General features: G+C 46.8%; 1 protein-coding gene across 1 annotated transcript in view; it reads right to left on the bottom strand.

The window, feature by feature from the left end:
* The window catches only part of ZBTB43 (zinc finger and BTB domain containing 43), a 30,431-nt gene extending 27,173 nt beyond the window's left edge, over positions 1-3,258 (bottom strand). The window contains exon 1 of the mRNA XM_052649033.1: positions 3,129-3,258. The gene's annotated coding sequence lies outside the window, so the exon portion shown is untranslated. The remainder of the gene's footprint in view (positions 1-3,128) is intronic.
* Positions 3,259-24,674: the final 21,416 nt, after the last annotated feature.

Below are 24,674 nucleotides of genomic sequence, written 5' to 3'. Positions count from 1 at the left end.
TGGCGGTACATAAAATACCCGATGATATCAACGGATTCAATATGGCAGTAATTCGGCGACTGCATCTTATAAGAAAGCTTGATAAACTAGCTTAGAAACTGACAACCTAGATAAAAAAACATAAAACAAAGGCCTCTCCCACCAGAAAACACATAATAACACATAATTTCTCATTATTATAATAAAAGGACTATTTTTCTTCAAGTGAAGAGTAAAACCATCCTCTAGTTTCCTGCTTATGCAGCAGATTCCTGCACTGAGTCCAGTGAATACAGAGGGAGAGTCAGGGTGCTAAAAGTAGAAATTTTTAACTAAATTCTTTTAACCAAACTCCTTTTCTAAGGACCTTGGCTGTGGAGAGCAGGCATTAAGAAACGTCAGTTCAACTAAATGTTTCTAAAAGCTACAGAATGGAATTTTAAAAATCACATTTTCAAAGAGCTTGTTAGTTTCAGGAATCTGCATTCAACAACTTTTTTGGTACTGTGGTAAAATATACTTAACATAAAATTTACCACTGTAACCATTTAAAGTTTACAATTAGTGGCATTAAGTACATTCATGCAGTTGTGCAACCATCACCATTATCTGTTTGCAGAACTTTTTCTTCATCCCAAACTAAAACCCTGTATCCAGTAAATAATTTTCCATCCTCTCCTCCCCCTTGATGTTGAGCAGGGCCCTGTGGGGCTCCAGGACACTGAGGTCTTTTTGTCCTCCATTTCTCATAGGCAAGACTCCAGCCTCCACAACTTCTTAGTTCCAAAGGGCAGAACAGTTGCTAATTAAGGGAGGAGCAGCCAAGAAATCACCTGAGGTAAGATTAAAGGGACCAGAGAGGCTCATCAAGATTAGGAGAATGAACCCAAGACCCTGCTTGTGTGTTTGTGCTCAGTGACCCTGCAGAATAGATCCCACTAGGCTCCTCTGTCCATTGGATTTTCCAGGCAAGAATACTTGAGAGAGTTGCTATTTATACCCCAAGGGAATCTTCCCAACCCAGGGACTGAACCCAAGTCTCTTGAGTCTCCTGCATTGGCAGGTGGATTTTTTACCACTGTGCCACCTGGGAAGCCCACCTAAGACCCTGCACACACCCTAATCTTGTCAGCAACCCCGCCCTTTTGAAACTTTGCATAAGAATGCAAGACTGTTACTGCCTTAATCCTATCACACATCCCAGTTCAGTTCAGTCGCTCAGTCGTGTCCGACTCTTTGCGACCCCATGAATCGCAGCATGCCAGGCCTCCCTGTCCATCACCAACTCCCGGAGTTCACTCAGACTCATGTCCATCGAGTCAGTGATGCCATCCAGCCATCTCATCCTCTGTCGTCCCCTTCTCCTCCTGCCCCCAATCCCTCCCAGCATCAAAGCCAACTCTTCGCATGAGGCGGCCGAAGTACTGCAGTTTCAGCTTTAGCACCATTCCTTCCAAAGAAATCCCAGGGTTGATCTTCAGAATGGACTGGTTGGATCTCCTTGCAGTCCAAGGGACTCTCAAGAGTCTTCTCCAACACCACAGTTCAAAAGCATCAATTCTTCGGTGCTCAGCCTTCTTCACAGTCCAACTCTCACATCCATACATGACTACTGGAAAAATCACACACCCCAGTCTGACTATATAACCTCTCTCTATTCACCTGGGAGTGGGGCACAGCTCTTGAGGCGCTAGCCTACTCTGTTCCCCGTTTGCCTGGCAAAGCAGTAAAGCCACTCTTTCCTTCTGTTCCATGACTCTGTATTTCTGTTGGGCACTGGTGCACAGAGAGCCAAGATTTTGCCAACACCCTCAGCCCCTGGCAAAACTATACTCCACTTTCTGTCTCCATGATTTTGCCTATTCTAGATACCTCATTTAAGTGGACTCATTCAATATTTGTTCTTTTGGGTCCAGCTTACTTCTCCACTGAATACTTTTGTAGAGCAAAGAATGAACCCCAAGCGACTAGGTTTCTCACAATTTAACTGTACATAGTGACATAATCTTCAAACTAAGCACACAGCTCTCCCAGAAATCCTGCTACTGCCCCACGAGCCCCAACGGGCAGAGGATCTCTGACAAACCCTTCCTCAGCCTGTACACAGGCTTGGTTAAGCAGTGGTAATTCAGAGAGCAGGCTCCTTAGAACCCTGGAAGGCACGTGAATGGAGCAAAGGGAAGTAAGACTCGGCAGTTCTGAAAAACCATGGGTAAGAAAAAGTAAGGATTCATCAAGCTAATTTAGCTTGCAGATGGCCTTCTCCCTGTCCTCCAGAAGCTCCTACACCCTGACCGTTTCGGCGACACCTGTCAGAGCTGAGGTCAGACTGCAGTCTAGCCTCTGATCATGTCACCAGTGTAGGAAGCTTCACAGGGTCATGAGTCACCTGCCATGGCTGAGAGGTCCGGGCAGGCCGCCCCGCCCAGGGAAACCCTCTGAGGAGAGGCAGAAACAAGAGAGAAAGACACACGACTGGCAGAGAAACACAGAATGAGTAAAGAGCTGGACCGACAGGCAGGCCGTGAATCAGAGTAAAGACTAAGAAGGAAACACAGGGTCAAGGGACACAGAAGGTGGAAACAGAAATGAAGACAGGACCCAGATACTCGGAGATGGGCTCGAGAGAAACACAAAGCTGACAGAGGCCGAGTTAATAGGCATAAAGTGCAGGCGATGACAGGTGACAGACAGCAAGAGAGGTGAAACGCAGAGGTAAAGAGACCAAGATCAGCGAAGTCCCAAGCGCAGTCTTTCTCCTGGCTTTGACTCAAACGAGAGGTCGCCAAGCCGCGCCCACTCCGCGCCCCTGAAAGGCCGGAGGGGCGGTCTGACGGGGGAAGAGGGGGTGGCGGGATCTCTAAGCGCTCTGGCCCGCCGAGGTCCGTCACCGGAGGGTGACCTTGGACGAGACTCTGCCTCGGGGGCCTCGGTGTCGCTGCACGAGCTCCGGGCTGGCCAGAGACCGCAGAAGTCGGACCCGGAGCGCCGGGACTCCAAAGGTCCCGCGTGCGGCTTCGGCATCCCGGTCGGCGTAATGGGCCTGACGGTGTCAGCGGTGAGCGCGCCGGAACCTGGAGAGAACCCCTCAAACCTCTCCGGTTTCCATTCCTGCCCCCTTGCTACGCGTTGTCCTGACTCTGCCATACCTGCCAAGGGCTCGGCGCTCACATAGCCCGCCGGTGGGATACTTTCCGCCGCAGCCGGCGCCGGGCCCGCTCAAGCCGTAGCTGCCGCGACCGCCTCAGCCTGCGCCTCCCGCCTCCGGAAACGCTTACCGGTTCCCCCCCCTTAAACTGCCAGTGCTTCCGGGGGTGGGTCTGAGAGAAAGCGATGTGCGCATGCGGAACTCGCATTCGGGGCGGGGCGTCAGGAGCGTGCTCCGAGAGAACCCGCGGCTGCGCAGTACAACCCGGAGCAGGTCAGTCTCCTGTAGGTACTCTAGGGTCAAAGCTGACCTTTGCGGAGAGGAGTGCTAAATAATCCAAGTCTATGCCCCAACCAGTAACGCTGAATAAGCTGAAGTTGAACCGTTCTATGAAGACCTACAAGATCTTTTAGAACTAACACCCAAAAAAGATGTCCTTTTCATTATAGGAGACTGGAATGCAAAAGTAGGAAGTCAAGAAACACCTGGAGTAACAGGCAAATTTGGCCTTGGAATGCGGAATGAAGCAGGGCAGAGACTAATAAGAGTTTTGCCAAGAAAATGCACTGGTCATAGCAAACACCCTTTTCCAACAACACAAGAGAAGACTCTACACATGGACATCACCAGATGGTCAACACCAAAATCAGATTGATTATATTCTTTGCAGCCAAAGATGGAGAAGCTCTATACAGTCAACAAAAACAAGACCAGGAGCTGACTGTGGCTCAGATCATGAACTCCTTACTGCCAAATTCAGACTTAAATTGAAGAAAGTAGGGAAATCCGCTAGACCATTCAGGTATGACCTAAATCAAATCCCTTATGATTATACAGTGGAAGTGAGAAATAGACTTAAGGGCCTAGATCTGTTAGATAGAGTGCCTGATGAACTATGGACAGAGGTTCGTGACATTGTACAGGAGACAGGGATCGAGACGATCCCCATGGAAAAGAAATGCAAAAAAGCAAAATGGCTGTCTGGGGAGGCCTTACAAATAGCTGTGAAAAGAAGAGAGGCGAAAAGCAAAGGAGAAAAGGAAAGATATAAGCATCTGAATGCAGAGTTCCAGAGAATAGCAAGAAGAGATAAGAAAGCCTTCTTCAGCGATCAATGCAAAGAAATAGAGGAAAACAACAGACTGGGAAAGACTAGAGATCTCTTCAAGGAAATTAGAGACACCAAGGGAACATTTCATGCAAAGATGGGCTCAATAAAGGGCAAAAATGGTATGGACCTAACAGAAGCAGAAGATATTAAGAAGAGGTGGCAAGAATACACAGGAGAGCTATACAAAAAAGATCTTCACAACCAAGATAATCACGATGGTGTGATCATTCACCTAGAGCCAGACATCCTGGAATGTGAAGTCAAGTGGGCCTTAGAAAGCATCACTACGAACAAAGCTAGTGGAGGTGATGGAGTTCCAGTTGAGCTATTTCAAATCCTGAAAGATGATGCTGTGAAAGTGCTGCACTCAATATGCCAGCAAATTTGGAAAACTCAGCAGCGGCCACAGGACTGGAAAAGGTCAGTTCTCATTCCAATCCCAAAGAAAGGCAATGCCAAAGAATGCTCAAACTACTGCACAATTGCACTCATCTCACATGCTAGTAAAGTAATGCTCAAAGTTCTCCAAGCCAGGCTTCAGCAATACGTGAACTGTGAACTTCCAGGTGTTCAAGCTGGTTTTAGAAAAGGCAGAGGAACCAGAGATCAAATTGCCAACATCCGCTAGATCATGGAAAAAGCAAGAGAGTTCCAGAAAAACATCTATTTCTGCTTTCTTGACTATGCCAAAGCCTTTGACTGTGTGGATCACAATCAACTGTGGAAAATTCTGAAAGAGATGGGAATACCAGACCACCTGACCTGCCTCTTGAGAAATCTGTATGCAGGTCAGGAAGCAACAGTTAGAACTGGACATGGAACAACAGACTAGTTCCAAATAGGAAAAGGAGTATGTCAAGGCTGTGTATTGTCTCCCTGCTTATTTAACTTCTATGCAGAGCACATCATGAGAAACGCTGGGCTGGAAGAATCACAAGCTGGAATCAAGCTTGCCAGGAGAAATATCAATCACCTCAGATATGCAGATGACACCACCCTTATGGCAGAAAGTGAAGAGGAACTAAAAAGCCTCTTGATGAAAGTGAAAGAGGAGAGTGAAAAAGTTGGCTTAAAGCTCAACATTCAGAAAATGAAGGTCATGGCATCTGGTCTTATCACTTCATGGGAAATAGATGGGGAAACAGTGGAAACAGTGTCAGACTTTATTTTTTTGGGCTCCAAAATCACTGCAGATGGTGATTGCAGCCATGAGATTAAAAGACGCTTACTCCTTGGAAGAAAAGTTATGACCAACCTAGATAGCATATTCAAAAGCAGAGACATTACTTTGCCAACAATGGTCCATCTAGTCAAGGCTATGGTTTTTCCTGTGGTCATGTATGGATGTGAGAGTTGGACTGTGAAGAAAGCTGAGCATTGAAGAATTGATGCTTTTGAACTGTGGTGTTGGAGAAGACTCTTGAGAGTCCCTTGGACTGCAAGGAGATCCAACCAGTCCATTCTGAAGGAGATCAGCCCTGGGATTTCTTTGGAGGGAATGATGCTGAAGCTGAAACCGCAGTACTTTGGCCACCTCATGTGAAGAGTTAACTCATTGGAAAAGACTCTGATGCTGGAAGGGATTGGGGGCAGGAGGAAAAGGAGATGACAGAGGATGAGATGGCTGGATGGCATCACTGACTTGATGGATGTGAGTCTGAGTGAACTCCGGCAGTTGGTGATGGACAGGGAGGCCTGGCATGCTGCGATTCATGGGGTCGCAAAGAGTTGGACACAACTGAGAGACTGAACTGAACTGAAAGTGAAAGTGAAAGTGAAGTTGCTCAGTTATGTTCGACTCTTTGCGACCCCATGGACTGTAGCCTACCAGGCTCCTCTCTCCATGGGATTTTCCAAGCAATAGTACTGGAATGGATTGCCATTTCCTTTTCCAGGGGATCTTCCCGACCCAGGGATTGAACCCAGGTCTCCCGCATTGTAGACAGACTCTTTACTGTCTAAGCCACCAGCGAACTGAACTGAACTGAGTGCTAAATAAACATTTTGACCTATCTCAGCTTGTCTAATAGAGATTATGTCAAATCCTTTACTGGCTACACAGGGCCTTTAGCTTGTAGTGGATGCTCAGTAAGAGTTCAGTGAAGGGACCAATGCCCTCTCAAGCATTGTGCTGGGTTCCTCTAGGAAAAGCCTCACCCCAATTGAATGACTCATAACTGGTCCAGACTATTCGTGATAAACTCATTCTTATTAGCCAATAGTTGGACTAGGCATAGGCATGTAACCAATTTCTGGCCCATAATACTTTTAGAAGCCATTGACTGGGGCTTCTGAAAAAGTTTCTGTTTATTCTGTCCTTGTTTTCAAAGTCCACCAAGACATCTAGTTGAATATGCTCAAGTGTTTTGCAGGTTTTATTTTCTTCCTGTCTCTAAGTTTGAAAATTCAGTTACTGGCATGTGCCTGTGATATGACAAACGCTAACGAAGCAGAAAGATTGAGAGAGCCTAGTTCTCAGATGAGGTTAAGCTAAGTCTCAGGTTTGGACTGTGTATCCTTGGATGTTTGTTGTGTGAGCTTTACGACTAGTAAGTGGCACAACTTCAGTTAAGCCCTGCAGTCTGGCTCCAGACCCAAGCTCTCGGCTCTGCAGGACTGCTTTGTCTTGGGGTTTATTTCTGGCAGTGTTATAGACTGCTCAGTTGCTCAGGCGTGTCCAGCGCTCCAACCCCATGGACTGTAGCCTCCCAGGCTCCTGGGTCCATGGAATTTTCCAGGCAAGAATACTGGAGTGGGTTGCCATTTCCTACTCCAGGTGATCTTCCTGACCAAGGGATCAAACCCAAGTCTCTTGCATCTCCTGCATTGGCAGGCAGATTCTTTACCACTGCGCCACCTGGGAACTCTGTTAATAGACTACATATCTCCAAGTATAACAGCAACAAAACAGATAGAATTGCTAGGAGAAATATCAAAAATATGAATTCACAATCAAAAAAACAAAACCCATGGGCAGAGAAGACAATCAGCAGCGTCAGATACATTTCAAGTGTCTAGCTCTTTGGAAGGGTTAAATTACTAATGAGGTACAGCTGGAGAGAAATTCATGAGCTGAAAAATAGATTTGAAGAAAATAATCCAAAAGCCATCCCAGAGAGATAAGGAAATGAAAAAGAGTGAGGTCTGCTGGTGCTGCTAAGTCGCATCAGTTGTGTCTGACTCTCTTTTATGTTAGAAGATAATAAAGTGAATATGAACAAAGTAGTTGTCAAATATTGATGGCTGAGAATTTTCCAGAATTGATGAAAGAGAAGCAGCCCCAGGAAATACAAGGAATCCCAACTAGGATTGGGGAAAAGAAAACCTAGATCTGGTTAAACTGCAGAACACCAAAGCATGAGATGATTTTAAAACCAGATAAAGAAAGTCAGATTATCTACCATAGAATGATAGTGATACCAACTCCTGGCTACTCAACAGCAATAATGGGAGGAATGATAATAATAATAGCATGAAATAATATCATTAATGGAATAATAGCCTTAACAAGATGAGAGAAAATAATCTTATACCTAGAATTGTATACTTAGCAAATAATCTTTCAACAAATGAAAACATAATACTTTTCAGATCAACAAAAACTAAGAGTTACTACCAATAGAACTTAACTGAAGCATCTCTTAGAAGAAATAAGAAGAAGCATCTCTAAGAAGAAATCTCTTATTTCAGGAAGAAATAAAATGATCCCAAGAGGAAAAACTGAGGAACAGTAAGGATTAGTAAACAGATAAAATGGCAAACATAGGTAAATATAAACAAACATTAGGGATAAACAAACAAAGAACAGCTTATAATTTGTAGGATCAAAAAATGTAAAACCAAAATAATGGAATGATAGTATAAAAGGATTACTGAACTGAATGCATTATAAAATTGTGCATTAGTTAACTGTTGCATAACATAGAGCCTCAAAACCTCAGAGGGATACAGCTTTATTTGTTTCTGGTTCATATGTCTAGTGTCTGCTTGGGGTTGTTTAGAAAGCTTTGCTCAGCTTGGCTGGGCTTGCCAACATGTCTAGAGTCAGCTGATCTAGGGTAGTTTTGGCTGGGAGCCCTGACTCTGTTCCATGTGTCTCTTACTCACCAGCCAGACAATGGGGATAAATTCTCATGGCAATGGTAGGTATACAAAAGAGAGCAATGGAAATGTATGAGCACATTTTCTAAGACTTTAAAAAATATTTTATTGGCTAAAGCAGGTCACATGACTGAGTCCAAGGCTATAGCTATAGTAGTAGTAGTAGCGAAAGTTGCTTAGTCATGTCCAACTCTTTGGGACCCCATGGACTATACAGTCCATGGAATTCTCCAGGCCAGAATACTGGAGTGGCTAGCTTTTCCCTTCTCCAGGGGATCTTCCCAACCCAGGGATTGAAGCCAAGTCTCCAGCATTGCAGGCAGATTTTTTTACCAGCTGAGCCACCAGGGAAGCCCAAGAATACTGGAGTGGGTAGCCTATCCCTTCTCCAGTGGATCTGCCCAACCCAGGAATAGAACTGAGGTCTTCTGCATTGCAGGTGGATTCTTTACCAACTGAGCTATTCAGTTCAGTTGCTCAGTCGTGTCCAACTCTTTGCGACCCCATGAACCACAGCACGCCAGGCCTCCCTGTCCATCACCAATTCCCAGAGTCTACCCAAGTCTACTCCCATTGAGTCGGTGATGCCATCCAACTGTCTCATCCTCTGTCATCCTCTTCTCCTCCTGCCCTCAATCTTTCCCAGCATCAGGGTCTTTTCCAATAAGTCAGCTCTTTGCATCAGGTAGCCAAAGTATTGGAGTTTCAGCTTCAACATCAGTCCTTCCAATAAACACCCAGGACTGATCTCCTTTAGGATGAACTGGTTGGATCTCCTTGCAGTCCAAGGGACTCTCAAGAGTCTTCTCCAACACTACAGTTCAAAAGCATCAGTTCTTTGGCACTCAGCTTTCTTTATACTCCAACTCCCGCATCCATACATGACCACCCGAAAAACCATAGCCTTGACTAGACAGACCTTTGTTGGCAAAGTAATGTCTCTGCTTTTTAATATGCTATCTATGTTGGTCATAACTTTCCTTCCAAGGAGTAAGCATCTTTTAATTTCATGGCTGCAGTCACCATCTCCAGTGATTTTGGAGGCCCCCCAAATAAAGTCAGCCACTGTTTCCACTGTTTCCCCATCTATTTGCCATGAAATGATGGGACTGGATGCCATGATCTTAGTTTTCTGAATACTGAGCTATTAGGGAAGCCCAAGGCTATAGTAGAAGGGAGCTATAAAGGATTATGGCAAAGAGTATGCATAAGAAAGCAAAGAATTGGAGCCATTAATTGTATCAACCAGTTAGAGTGAACCGATTCCACTGTCTATAAAAGTATTGGTTAGCGTTAGACTTCTAATGAAATACGAATGTTAAAATTTCAAGGCTTACTATTTAAAGAATAAAAACCAGAGGAAGAAGAAGAATATTTTTAAAAAGAAGGAAAGTACTTTCCTGGTGGTCCAGTGGTTAAGAATCCACAGGCCCACGCAGGAGACACAGGTGCAACCCCTGATATGGGGAAGATTCCACGTGCAACTAAATCCGTGCACCGCAACTACTGAAACCCATGGGCTCTAGAGCCTGTACTCTGCAACAGGAGAAGCCACTGCAATGGGAAGCCCTGGCTCACTGCAACTGGAGAAAGTCAGCACACAGCAATGAAGACTCAGTGCAGCCAAAAGTAAATAAACAAAATTTTAAAAGGAGAAAGGGCCTTCCCTAGTGGCCCAGTGGCTCTCAATGCAGGGGGTTTGGGTTTGATCCCTGAGCAGGTAACTAGATCCCACATGCCCTGTGTGCTGCAATGGAAGACCCTGCATGCCTCAACGGAGACCTGGCACAGCCAAATAAAAAATACTTAAAAAAATTATGTTGAAAAAAGATTAAAAAAAAAGAAGGAAAGGGGGAGAAAGGAAGGAAACAAAGGCAGGAATGAAAGAACATAAACAGTGGAAAAATACAAAGCACAAAATAAGGTGGAAAAATAAATTTAAATAGTTCAGTAATCACAATAAGGCTCCACTGGTGGCTTAGTGGGTAAAGAATCCACTTGTAATGCAGGAGACACAGGAGATGCTAGTTTGATCCCTGAGCTGGGAAGATCCCCTGGAGGAGGAAAGACAACCCACTCCAGTATTGCCTAGAAAATTCCGTGGACAGAGGAGTCTAGCAGGCAACAGTCCAAAGAATCGGATGTAACTAAGTGACTAAGCACAGCACAGCATATATATTTTAAAACCTAAACCATCTAGTTAAAAGATAGATTGTAACACCAACTTTTGAAAAAATTTAGCTATAAGAATTGATGCGTTTGAACTGTGGTGTTGGAGAAGACTCTTGAGAGTCCCTTGGACTGCAAGGAGATCCAACCAGTCCATTCTGAAGGAGATCAACCCTGGGATTTCTTTGGAAGGAATGATGCTAAAACTGAAACTCCAGTACTTTGGCCACCTCATGAGAAGAGTTGACTCACTGGAAAACACTCTGATGCTGGGAGAGATTGGGGGCAGGAGGAGAAGGGGACGACCCAGGATCAGATGGCTGGATGGCATCACGGACTCGATGGACGTGAGTCTGAGTGAACTCCGGAAGATGGTGATGAACAGGGGGGCCTGGCGTGCGGCGATTCATGGGGTCACAAAAGAGTCGGACATGACTGAGCAACTGAACTGAACTGAATGCACAAAGACAAATTCTAAAGTCAAAGAATGGTAAGAGATTCCATGCTGGGTCTCTTTTAGCTGTATCAACATTGGGCAAGGTAGACTTTGAGGCAAAAGCATTGCTAGAAGTAGTGTGGTGAATTTTATCATCGTCCTTAATAATTTGCAACTCCTGTAAAAGGCCTGTACTTCCCAACCTGTGGACTTCAGGCTTGGTCACTGACACATGAATAGAAGTGATGAACCATCTATTCTTTCCCTCTGCCACAGGCAGGTCACATCCAAGGTGGGGCTGCTCCTTCCACTGGGTCCTTGAATGAAAATAAGTTAGAATGAAGAGTGGGTAGTGCCACAATGACCCCTGTGTGCATGCTCAGTCATGTCCGACTTTTGCCACCCCATGGATTGCATGCAGCCCACCAGGCTCCTCTGTCTGTGGAATTTTCCAGGCAGGAATACTGGAGTGGATTGCCATTTCCTTCTCCAGGGGATCTTCCTGACCCAGGGATTGAACCCACGTCTCTTGCACCTCCTGCATTGGCAGGCAGATTCTTTACCATGGTACCACCTGGGAAACCCCACAAATGACCCAAAGGATGTATAACATGAGTGAGAAATTAATCATCATCTTTATAAGCCACCAAGATTTTGAAGTTAGGTGTGGTCATGTGGCTTACTTTGACTAATGTAATATGAAATATGTCAGTTCCAAGTGGATACTTTATGAATGAGTACATGATTCATGCCTAACTTAGCAAAAGATGACTAATAAATATAGGCTACTTTATAATGAGAAAGGTTCAACTCACCAGAAGTACATGATAATTCTAAATTGTAACCATATGATATCGTGGCCTCAAATAATGATATAGAGTAAAAATTGGTAGAAATCCATAGATTCACCATCAGAGTGGAGATTGTGGAATTCATGAGTGTTGCCACAAAATATTTTCTTTCTTTCTCCTGGAGAGGATAGGCCTGCCCCTGAACGTGGATGTGGCCTTGTGGCTTTCTTTGGCCCATGAAAAAGGAATTGAAATGACCTGTGTCACGTTCAGGTGAAAGCTTGGAGAGTCAGTGTGTAGTTCGCCTCCTCACTTTCTCTCTGCCATGGAGACCAGCAATGTTCCAGAAAGTGCCTGCTCCATCAACAAGAGTCCTAGAGTGAAAATGGCAGGTGGGAGATCCCTAAGCTGACCAGAGATAAAAACCCAGGGTTGGGACTGCATGTTTTGGTTTTTTGGTGGCCAGGGCATGTGGAATCTTAGCTCCCTGACCAGGGATGGAACCTGCACCCCTTGCAGTGAAAGGCAAAGTCTTAACTACTGGGCTTCCAGGGAAGTCCCTCAGTCCGCCATGACTACAAAACAATTCACCCCAAAATTCAGTGGCTTAAAACAACACTGATTTATTTTTTCACTTATGTGTCTACAGGTCAGTGAAGTTGGACTCAGCTGAGCAGCTGTGCTTCAGGCTGTGGGTCCACGTGAGCCTGGCTCCTCACGGCAGGTTGGGCTCAGGTCTGCCCATGTGTTTCCATTTTGGGATCCAGCTGAAGGGATGGTAACTACCCAGGGGAAACTCTTCTCATGGAATGCAGAGATGTTAAGAGATGAAGCCTCACTGTGCAAGCGTTTTTTGTCATTTCTGTTAACATCACACTGGCCATAACAAGTCATACGGCTGAGCCCACAGGCAAGGGGTAAGAAAGTGGACTCCACTTCTAGTGAGGGGGATATGCAAAGTCCCATGGGAAAAGGACACAGGGGACGGTGAGGAATTCGGGCCAATATCTCAGTATATCATCATGACTCTGATATTGGAATGAGAAGAATTCAGGGGGGGCCATCTATTAATAGGAAAGCGTAGATAAAGGGGAAGGATGAAAAGAACAGAGAGGTATGCAAGTTGGTGAGAGTCCAGGGATCTTTATGGTGTGGCCAGTGAGAAATCTCTGGCGCAGAAAGCAAGAATGTTCATTTATGATAAAAGATATTTCATATGTGAATTTAAGCTGGTTTTTTTTTTCTTTTGGCTTGAGTGCTTGTGATGTTAACCTCCCCTCTGTCATCCTAGACTTTCAGTAAAGGCTGTTAGACCCACAAAAAGCCCTGCAATAGTGGTGTGTGTGTTTGTGTGTGTGTGTGTGTGTGTGTGTGTGTGTGTGTGTGTACATCAAAGGAAGGGTCAAGTTCCTTTGGAGACAATGACAGAAATAGAACAAATTCAACATAAGCTGGCACTTAGATCCAGGAGTAACAAGGACAGGTGCTCCCAGGGTACCTGCAGACATCTTGGAAACACACTGAAGTCTCCAAAGGAGAAGATGTGGTGGTTTTAGCTGATCATCTTTTTTTTTTTTTGGCCGCACTGCATGTAATGCAGGATCTTAGTTCCCTGACCAGGGATTGAACCCGTGTCTCCTGCAGTGGAAGCACAGAGTCTTAACCCCTGGACCACCAGGGAAGTCCCATGATCATCTTTTTCTTTTAGACCCAGGAGTCTTGCTGAAATCTGGGTTATCACTGGGGGAGGATCAGTATCCGGTTCAAGGGAAGTTGAAGGGCACCTGCAGTGCTCTTCACACCCATCCTTCAGGCACATACTCTGTAGGAGGTGCTGTGCTGAGCGCTTCACATTCATGACCCTGTTTAACCTCTGCAACGCCGTGCAGCCGGCGATGCTATTGTCTCCACTCTACACACGAGGGATCGGGAGCGCTGGCAGACGAGCAAGCCAGGTGTTCTCATCTGGGAGTGGGAGCCCCCAAAAGTTCTGCCCTTAGATGCTGAAGCAAGGGCCTAGAGGTGGGAATGTGGGGGCTGAGAGGGGATCCCTGGCACTGGTCGGTTGGGGGCACATTCTCCTTTGATGACTCCTCGTGAGGCTCAGGCTCTGATCACTGATGCTTCAGTTGCCTGATGAACAGACTGGCCCCAGCCCTCCCTCCGCTCCCTCTAATATCTTTTCATCATGTTCTTAACAGTTACCATGTCTGTGGGTGTCCAATAGAAACACTGAAATAGTAGGCACTTTTGGAGAATGTGCGCCCCCAGCTAAGCTGCTAGGCTCGGAGAAGTGAAGTGCCTTGCCCAGGTATACAGCTGGTGTGAGACGGGATAGGGTATGGAAACTTGGCCGGACGTACCTCCCCTTTCAAATTCATGAGCTCTGAATTAGTCAGCTTGGGCTGTCATAACAAAGTGCCACAGACTGGTGACTGAAACAACAAAGACTGATCTTCCCACAGTTCTGGAGGCTGGAAGTCCAAGGTCAAGGTGTCACCAGGTTTGGTTTTACCTGAGGCCGCTCTGCTCACCTTTGCCAAGGGCCACCTTCTGGCTGTGTTCTCATGGGCAAGAGAACTGGTGTTTCTGTATAGCCTAATATCTTCTTCATATAAGGATGTTATATGAAAAGCCTACTCTCAGGGTCTCAATTAGCCTTATCACCCCTCTAAAGCCCTGTTCTGCAAATATAGTCACATCCTGAGGTCCTGAGGGCTATGGCTTCAACATGTGAATTTGTCAGGGACACAATTCAGGTCATCTAGCCACTGACTCAAGGTAGTGCTACCTTGCCTCCAAAACCGATAGACTTGCAGAATGTACACCCACTCTCCACCGTGGTATAAACCTGACCACTGAGACATGAAGAGGAAAAGGGGCTGGCCAGGTTCACACTGGTAGGCTGGAGCAGAGCTGAGACTTGACCCAGATATCTGAGTCCCCCAGAGGTCCCAGTATCCATGCCCCCACTTCCCACCAACAGGAAGCTGACTTTTCTTGGGGACTTCACCACCCTGCCCCATTCTCATCCAATGGTTAGAGAGAATTCAGTTTCAGATGAGCCTTGATTTGATTAAGCCAATCAGCTTATCTCATTTTCCTGCCACCATGATGTGTGCAAGGACAAGCCTGTGACCTTATTTGGACATCCCTGGACTTGTGGGAGAGCTCCCAGAAGAGACTCTCTTTTGTGGGGTGGTGTGGGAGGAGATGAGGTCGAGAACTATTGTAGCTGTTTTATTGCAAGGAGAGGAAGACTTGCAATTGCAGGGGCCCCTGTGTGGGGGCTGAAGATGAACTTGACAGCCAGAAGGACTTACAAGAGAGTCAGAGATGGATCAGTTTCTCAATGAGAGTCTGCTTCTAGCCTTAACCCACCAGGCTCCTGTGAACTTAGACTTTCTCTTTATTCTTTGTCAGCTGGAGGCTTTACTTTTATTTTGATTTGCATTTTTTAAATAACTGAGATAGTCTTAATGGACACATAATCTGGAGGGAGTTCCTGGGGGTGTAGCTAGGGGTGCCATTCATCTTTTCTTCCCTCCAGGATTCTGTGTCCACATGTATCAGTAGGAGTTCCAAGTCACAAAGAGCAGGGACTTCTCTGGTCCAGTGGCTGGGACTCCGAGCTCCCAATGCAGGGGGCTCAGGTTTGATCCCTGGTCAGTGAACTAGATCCCACATGCTGCAACTAAGAGCCTAGATGTTGCAACTAAAGATCCTGCGTGCCACAACGAAGCCCTGGCACAGCCAAATTAAAAACAAAAAAGACTCAAGGAACAGAAATGGAGCCGGGCTGATTTTGGCAGTAAAGGAATTCACCAGAAAGGTATGGGTGGCTTACACAGTCCCTAGGAGGCTGGAAAAGCAGGCTTGGTGACTACACAGCTGTGCCCACAATCAGGTCACAGAACTAGAGTGGCCAGGACGCTGCTGCCACCCCCAGGGCCACCACCATGACCACTGCTGACCGATGCCCCAGGCTGCGCTGTTGCTGCCCTCACGGCCTTGGAAGCTGGTCTTACTGCAACAGCTGCTGCCACCTCCCTGAGCCATGAGACCAACTCAGAGCCTGGTCCTGTGGCTGCTTCCTAGCTGCAAAGGAGGCCGGGAAAATGACACCCAGCCTTAAAGCCTTCTGGAGTGCGGGTAAAGAATCTGCCGGCAACGCAGGACCCACAGGAGATACAGCTTCAACCCCCGGGTCAGGAAGATCCCCTGGAGGAGGGAATGGCAACCCACCCCAGTATTCTTGCCTGGAAAATCCCCTGGACAGAAGAGCCTGTCCGAAGTGTCCAAAGGGCGTCAAAGAGTTAGATATGACCGAGTGACCGAGCACACAGGGTGGAAAATGAATTCTGCTTCCTTCCAAGCCTCGTAAAATGGGAAATTCCTCAAAAACAGGATGGGAGTCCTTGCTGGGCAGTCAGAAAAATAGGGCAAATGTTCACGAGATCAAATGGGGACAATAGCTTCAGCAATGTTAGTGGAAATCTGAGTTAGAGAATGTAGCTGGAACCTGGGGCTTCTGACTTCTCCCTCCCCAAAGGGATTGAGTTTCTCTCCTAGTTGTGGGGGAGCCTTTAGACCAGGCAGCCCTTTCCCGAGGGCAGTGATGCTTCGTCTTGCTGAGTTACTGCCTGCAACAGGAGAAGAAACAAGGATGAGCTGTTCTTGAGGGCAGGTCCAGAGGGAGGGCTGTGTCTGAACTTGACCTGAGCCCCACCTCACCGCATGCAGAGGAGGATGGGAAGGGTCTTGTTTCTACTGCTGTTTCCTCTTTGGGGAATGGATGGGAATCTCCTTCCCCAAGAGGAGACAAAGTCGAAAGAGGGTGTGGTGGGATGGGTGTAGGGGGCAGGGGTGGAGATAACTTTCCCAGGGCCGGCGATGCACAGGCAGACGCTTAGGGGACTACGAAGACGATGCAGACAAGAGAAGTGGACCAAGCATTGGCACGTTAAATATATACGAATATATGTTCTTTTTTAAAAAAGTTACTTCATCTGTGGCTGTGCTGGGTCTTAGCCGCTTTACACGGGCTTTCGCTGGTTGCGGTGAGCGGGGCTACTCTTCATTGTGGTGTGCCTGCTTCTCATTGTAGTGGCTTCTCAGGTTGTGGAGCACAGGCTCTAGGTGTGCGGGCTTTAGAAGTTGTGGTGCTCAGGCTTCTCTGCTCCAAGCCATGTGGAATCTTCCTGGCCGAGACTGAACCCTTGTCCCTTGCATTGGCAGGCAGGTTCTTTTTTTTTTTGGCAGGCAGGTTCTTATCCACTGCACCACCAGGGAAGTACTTAACTTCTACACAGATATCTACACCCTCTTTCTGTTTTGCCACTTTTGATGGACACATGGCATGCTGGCTCTCTTCTATCTGGTCCTTCTCCAGGTCCTCTCTTTGGCCACCATGCTCCCCAATTCTGTGTCCTGGAATCTGAGCGATATGGGGAGCCTGGGAGGATCCCTCTGTCTTCTGGCTTCCAGTTGGTGTGGCCCATGGGGGTCACCAGAGGAGACTGGAGGCATGAGGAGAGGAACTTGGAAAAGTCTTTTCCAGGCTCTGTCCACATGGAGTCACCCTGGGCTGACTGCCTCCCTTGACCCAGACTCAGCTTCATCAGCAGCGCTTTCTCTCCAGGCCCCCTCCCTGCATCCCTTCAGACTCAGGATGGTAACACTCCCCAGTGTTTATGGCATTGGGGGTTGTATCATTCTTTGTTGCTTTTCCTAAACTCTATCCATACCTTTGTAAATAATCCCACTACTAAACTCTCCTCACCTCCCCAGCTTTGAGCATGTTGTCTATTTCCTGCTGGTACCTCAAAAGATGGAATCAAGGAATGTTTCTCTACCGAAGAACAAAGCAAAAGAGCACCTCACATGCAACAGCAAACTGGATTTGAGTTAACTCTCAAACTCCTGACTGAGGGAGACGGTAAGGAATGGTAGGGATTGTGACGAACTGGAAAGCACATGACCTCCCCCACTCCAGCCTGTCGTTGCCATGACAGAGACAGTTCAGCGTTGTCAATTCTTCCCACTTTTTAAAAGTAGCAAAACTTCCAGGTGTAAAGTGAGATCTCTTGATTTTTCCAATGTTTGCTTGACTATTTAGAAATCATGCTGTGAGGCAGATGGTCAATAGGCCGAACTTGGCCCTTGAAGCACCAGTTTGCAGTCTGTACTCTCAGCATATAGCATCCTGCAGAGTCCCAAACCTTACTTGATCAGAAGAGCCTGCGGGGAGGAGCGTTGTGCCGACCATCAGGAAACCCTCAGGGCCCTGGAGGTGGGAGGGAAGCCTGGCTGTGCTATGTCCTCCAAAAAGGCCTAGCGGTGGCACCCATGAGCGTCTAAGTTCTGCAGCTTACAGCCTTGAGTGTCTCCCTGGCTCATCGCGTCTAATATGGGTGTCAGTGGAAAGTAAATTAAATCTGCTAGGCTGTAATCTGCAAATGAAACATTTTGTGGCAGTAACTAAACAGGGCATTATGTTTTAATCGGGTTTTTAAAATGTTGTTTTAAAAATCATTTTATTGTGCAGAAGCTGGTACCCTAAGAGCTATAATTCCTTAACTAACCATATGATAATGTAATACCCTCTAGTCTAGACGTTCTTACCAGCCAGGGTGTCTGTCTCAACGCTCTTAAACCTATATATTTTCAGAGTAGAAGCATTCCACCACCTTCCAGTCACTCAAATGGAGAGCCCTGGCAGCAGCTTCTCCATCGGGATTGCCTTTCAACCTGGCTTTGAGAGAGAAACAGAATGATTCATCCTTCCCTCATTTTATCTATCATCTATCTATTTTTTTTAAACAGCAAACGGTTATATATTGCTGTCTTAGCGCTTTGCAAACATCAGTCTGATGCATTCTCCTACCAACTCCTTGAAGAAAGTGCTGTTCTTATCTTGATTTTTACAGATGAGCAAGTTGAGGCACAGACAGGTGGAGTAACTGAGAGAGGTCACCCAGCTGGTGAGTGATGAAGGCGGAGCCTGGCTCCTGAGTCCATGCTCTGAACTACCCAGCTGCGCTACCTCTTCTTTCCAGCCTGCTCTCAAAGCCCCCAGGTCATTCATCTTTCTGCTTTCTCCTCTTACCTCTGTCTCATCACCTAGACATTCAGTTGTTCTTTTTAAAGTTATTTATTTTTAATTGGAGGATAATTGCTTTGCAATGTCGGTTTGGTTTCTGCCATACATCAAGATATATTAGCCATGGGTGTACATATGTCCCCTCCCTTTCGAACCTCCCTCCCACCTCCCACGCTCTTCCACCCCTCTAGGTTGTGACAGAGCCCCAGGTTGAGGTCCCCGAGTCATCCAACGACTTTCCATTGGCTACCGATTTTACACGAGGGAGTGTGTGTGCTTCCATGCTACTCTCTCCATTCATCTCACACTCTCCTTCCTCCCCCACCCTTGTCCACAAGTCTGTTTCCTAATCTACATCTCCAGTGCTGCCCTGCAAATATGTTCATCGGTGCCATCTTTCTAGATTCCATATATAGATGTATTAATATACAATATTTGTTTTCTCTTTCAGACTTCACTCTGTGTAATAGGCTCTAGGTTCATCCACCTCATTAGAATTGACTCAAATGCATTCCTTTCTATGGCTGAGTAGTGTTCCATTGTATATATGTACCACAGCTTCTTTATCCATCTGTCTGTCGATGGACATCTAGGTTGCTTCTTATTATGTTGTTTTAAGGATACTGAGAGTCTGCTGTGTGTCAGGTCCTGTGCTAAGTGTTGGAGACCCCACAATGAGTTGTCCCATTATGGCCCCTGCCAAGTGAGGGGCACAGTGTAAAAAGGGGCACAGCCTGGCAGCCAAGTATCCCCTGGGATAAAGGAAGTGCACCCAGTCCCGCAACAGCCAATGAACACCATTGTCAGGATTAGAAAATGATGCTCCTTGCTCTAGTCACTGTACTGCCACCTGTGGGAGGACAGTCATATAAAGATGAGCATCTGGGACTTCCCTGGTGCTCTGGTGGCTAAGACTCTGCCAGCTCTCCCAAAGCTGGGGGCCTGGGTTTGATCCCTGGTCGGGGAACTATATCCCACAGGCTGCAACTAAAGATGCTGCATGCTGCAAATAAGACCCAGCACCACCAAATAAAGAAATAAATAATAAAGACACGGATCTAGGATGACTGTGAACGCGATCTGTGCTCTTGGAGTTGTGCACGACCTTCACAGCGGCATGTGGTGGGCCAGAGGTTGGGGGAAGTGCACACTTTTGTTCTGGAGGAACTGCCAGAAAGACTTCCTGTTGGAGGCTGAGATTCAAAGATGGAGAAGGAATAAGTGGGTGAAGAGCGGAGACCATGCTCCAGGCGGAGGGAAGAGCATGTGAGAAGAGCTCTTGTGGGTGGCTTGGTGCTGTGTCCACCTAGCGAGGTTAGAACACATTTCCCAGAATGCCTTTCCCCGCGTGCTCTGGGATGGGGTGGGCTTCAGGGGAACTTTGGGTGAGGTTAGGAAGACAGAGATGAAGCAGTAGCCTTGGTGAGTCAGGAGCTGTTGCAGCTCACATATGTAGACCTGGGGCAACAGACTTAGAAAGGCTGATTGCCCGGCTCCTATGTGCTGTGCTGTGCTTTGTTGCTCAGTCGTGTCCTGCAACCCCTGGACTATAGCCCACCAGGTTCCTCTGTCTATGGGGATTCTCCAGGTAAGAATACTGGAGTGTTTTGCCATGCCCTCCCAAGCCAGGGATCGAACCCAGGTCTCCCGTGTTGAGCTCGGATTGTTTACCTTTGAACCCCTGGGGAAGCTTGCCCAGCTCCTACAGTCAAGGTCAAATCTCTAAGTTGAATCCCTTAAAATAAAATCATTCCTAGAATCTCTGCTTCTCTGAGCAAAGTGATCAATGGAAGGACTAGTAAGAGATAGGGCTGGAAGGGTAGGCAGGCATTAGTTAGATGGTGAAAAGTCTTGGGGTCATTGAGGTGTTTGCTTTATTAAAAAATTGAGGTAGGTAATTCTCTGGCAGTCCAGTGGTTAGGACTTGGTGCTTTCAAGGCCAGGGAGGGAACCAAGCTCCCATAAGACATTTGATGTAGTCAAAAAATAGCTTGACATCCTTTTTTTTTTGAGAATTAGCTGACCATAAGTATATACATTTATTTCTGGGTTCTGAATTCTATTCCACCGAGCCATATGTCTGTTTGTATGCCAGTAACTGAAGGGTTTTAGACAGGAATGACACACTTATTGTGTATTTTAAGACTGAAGAGGGAGAGCCCTTCGAGGTCTCTACTTACTGCAGTTGTCCACATGAGAGATGTTTAAGGGATGACTGTGGAGATTTAGAGGAAGGGGCAGGTTCAAGGGCTATTTAGAAGGAAGAATGAACAGTGGGCTCTGGAACTGCCCTACTGGGGTCAAATCCCTGTCCTGCCATGTGTGCATCATGTAAACTTGAACAAAGGTCTTGATTCCCCAGCCTCAGTTTCCTTACATATAAAATGGGGATATTGACACTGGCCTCAGAGCAGTGTTGCAGGGGCACGAGAGTGCCCATAAAACCCTCAGTGCCCGATGCTGAAAACATGCTCAAGACAGATCAGGGGAGGACGGGCAGGGGTTGAAGTACTGGAACCTCCGTGGTTCCCCAAAAGACTTCCAGTTCCTAGATCCAGCTCCTCCTGAAGCCTGCACACATTTGTATGGTTGCAGATGGTGGAATTAGAGGTCCTATTTCATTTTTCTCCCCTGTGGAGATCCAGTTATCTCAGAACTCACTTACTGAAAACTCTCTCCTTTCCCCACTGCTGTGCAGGGCTACCTTGTCATTTATCATGTGCCCACGTGTAGAAAGATCTGTTTCTGGGCCTACCTTCTTCTGCACTGGTTTTTGTATCTATCCTTGTGCTAAAACCATGCCGTCCTGATTAATTGATAAAATAATTAAGTAAAATTAGTAATGGTATAGTAATAATAATTTGACAAATCATAATTATTAATAAAAGCTTTCTCTTAAATCCTGACTCCTGATGCCTGCTGTTCTTGAGTGTCCTAGCTATACTTGGTCAGAGTGGTATTCAGAAGACCCAGGTCAAATCTTGTCGGTCTGTAGCCTCGACTCCTTCAGTGGCTTCTTAAAAGGAACTGAGGCCAAGGATTGAGCCAGGTGTCAGGAAGGAACGGGAACAGGGCCTGAGGCACTGCTGGAACCCAGACAGCGTTCCTTCTCCAGACCCAAGCAGCTTGACTCTCTCCAGCTTGGGCTCTCTTTCATGTCTTTATTATAGAGATCAACGTCCCCCTCTGGCTAATTTCTGTGAGATTTGCTGATTATCTAGAACCTCGACAAGAAAAGGGCCGCCAGAAGCCAACCCTGCAAGCAGGACTCCCTCCTTGAGAGGGATGTGTGTGTTGGGGGGAGGGATTGGCTTCTTAAACATCAATTGTTTTATCCCAGGACACAGTCCATTACTTAGAATAAATAAAACCATGCTTCATTGGCCCTAAGCCTGCACTCCCCCTGTATCCATACCTTTTGCCACGTAACTCAAGGTCCTTCCCACTTACTCCCCATCCTTCCTTGGTCTTTGCTCTGTGAAACATGGGTGAAAGAGGCCTTGTGCTTTTGCCTGACCCTCTTGTGCTCAGCAGCCTGCTGGCCCAAGGAGAATGAGAGACACGTGGAATGACCACAGAGGCCCCTGCAGCCTCAAGCAGAGCAGTCCAGGGGACCCCAGACTCGCTCAGCCAAACCCAGCCAACCTGTGGAGGTGTGCGTGATTATGAACAACTGCTGTTAAAGCCACAGGATTTTAGGATGGTCTATTAAGGAGTAGTGACAAACTGGTACAGTATCTTCGATGGACTGGATATGGGAGGATGTCACCATAGGGGTTGCAGGCTCAATCTGCGGCATGGGAAAGTTCATCACCAGCCTGGGGCTGCAAGAGAAGTTAATGATCTGGGCTCTGTGATGCCTTGATCTCCAAAGAGCCATTTATACAAAACTGTTTCCTTCTACCAACCATCAGGGGTTTCCCAGGTGGCGCTACTGGTAAAGAACCTGCCTGCCAGTGCAGGAGACATAAGAGACATGGGTTCCATCCTGGGTTGGGAAGATCCCCTGGAGGAGGGCATGGCAACCCAATTCAGTATTCTTGCTGGAGAATCCTATGGACAGAGGAGCCTGGTAGGCTATACTCCATAGTGTCGCAAAGAGTCGGACACGACTGAAGCGACTTAGCACACACGCACACATCAACTGTCAGGACCAAAATACTGCACTATGAGTGCAGGTGGGTGAGGGCACACAAACACAGCATTAATTCAAGTATTAAATGAGGTTATAGCCCTTGAAAAAGAGGTAAAGTATTAACAGCTAATGATTATGCTATGTTTACGAGATGTCAAATCATGGGCTAAGGATCTCAGCCCAGAATCCTGTGCCCAACAGAACACTTTCCATGGGTACCCATGGTAACTCGGATTCAACATGGGCTGAATGTGGGGGCTTCTTTTTATTCTTCCTTCCAGGCTTCTTTCACTGCGTAGATTTGGAGGAGATGGGGTTGACCCCACTCGGAACTCTAGGAATAGGCCCTGATGGATTTCAACCCTGTCTGCACATTACAATCACCTAGGGGAACTCTTCAAATGCCCTGGCCTAGGCTTTAGCCCAAGGGACTCAAATGTGCAATTGGGTTTAAAAACCTGGTTTAACCCACTCAAGAAGTCATTTCTCCTTGGCCTTAATTAATTCAAGTAGCCACGTCTGAAGTAATAAAGCTTCCCCAGGCCACAGCCATTAGTACAGAAATAGGCATAAAGCCCACTTTAGACCAGTGTGAGACATGAGGATAAGTTACTGGCACTTTAGGGAAAGAGTATTTCTAGTCCCCCAAGGGAGCCGCAGCTGGCCCTTTCTCACCTTCTCAGCTGGGTCGGTGCAAATGTGGGACTGGAGCTCCTGCAGCCATTCTGTCAGCATGAGGGGAGCAGCCGCCAGGGGACACTGACACTGCGGAAGGCAAAACCAGAAGAAAAAAAGAAATAGGGTACTCAGTGACATCATTGGTCTCTAAACAAAACAAACCCTCACAGCTCACTTTATCTCTGGACTTTCCAGCAATTTAAGCCAATTTAAGTTGGGCTTTCTATGACCTGCAACGCAAAGAATCACAGCTGATTTATCTCCCCACGCATCAACCTGTGCCTTATCTCAGTGAATGCTACTTGCTTATGTCCAGTTTTGTGGAAACGTGTAGATCAGCAAACATTTTTCTTTTTTTACAACTCCCTATCTGATATGTTCTCAAGGCCTCTGGGCTTATCCACGCATCTCCTCCTGTCTCCTCTGCCCTGGTTTGGGGCACACCTTCCCCCATTCCCCATGACACATCTTCCTCCAGCTCCACCTGACTAGCGCAATGGCCTCCCAGCTGATCTTCCTGCCTCCAGCCTCTGCGCTGCAAGCATCGCAGGATAGTCACCCAGTCACGTCTGACTCTGCTGCGACCCCACGGACTGCGGCATGCCGGGCTTCTCTGTATTTCACCATCTCCCAGAGCTTGCTCAAACTCATGTCCATTGAGTCAATGATGCCATCCAACCATTTCCTCCTCTGTCATCCCCTTCTCCTCCTGTCTTCACATCTTTCCAGCATCAGGGGTTTTTCCAATGAGTCAGTTCTTCACATCAGGTGGCCAAAGGATTGGGGTTTCAGCTTCAGCGTCAGACTTTCCAGTGAATATACGGGACTAATTTCCTTTAGGATTGACTGGTTGGATCTCCTTGCAGTTCAAGGGACTCTCAAGAGTCTTCTCCAACACCACAGTTCGAAAGCATCAATTCTTCAGTGCTCAGCCTTCTTTATAGTCCAACTCTCACATCCATATATGACTATAGGAAAAACCATAGCTTTGACTCTGTGGACCTTTGCAGGAAAAGTAATGTCT

The sequence above is a fragment of the Budorcas taxicolor genome, chromosome 11 (assembly GCF_023091745.1).
Source record: "Budorcas taxicolor isolate Tak-1 chromosome 11, Takin1.1, whole genome shotgun sequence".
Taxonomy (NCBI): Eukaryota; Metazoa; Chordata; class Mammalia; order Artiodactyla; family Bovidae; genus Budorcas; species Budorcas taxicolor.
This window is presented reverse-complemented; position numbering and strand designations above follow the sequence as displayed.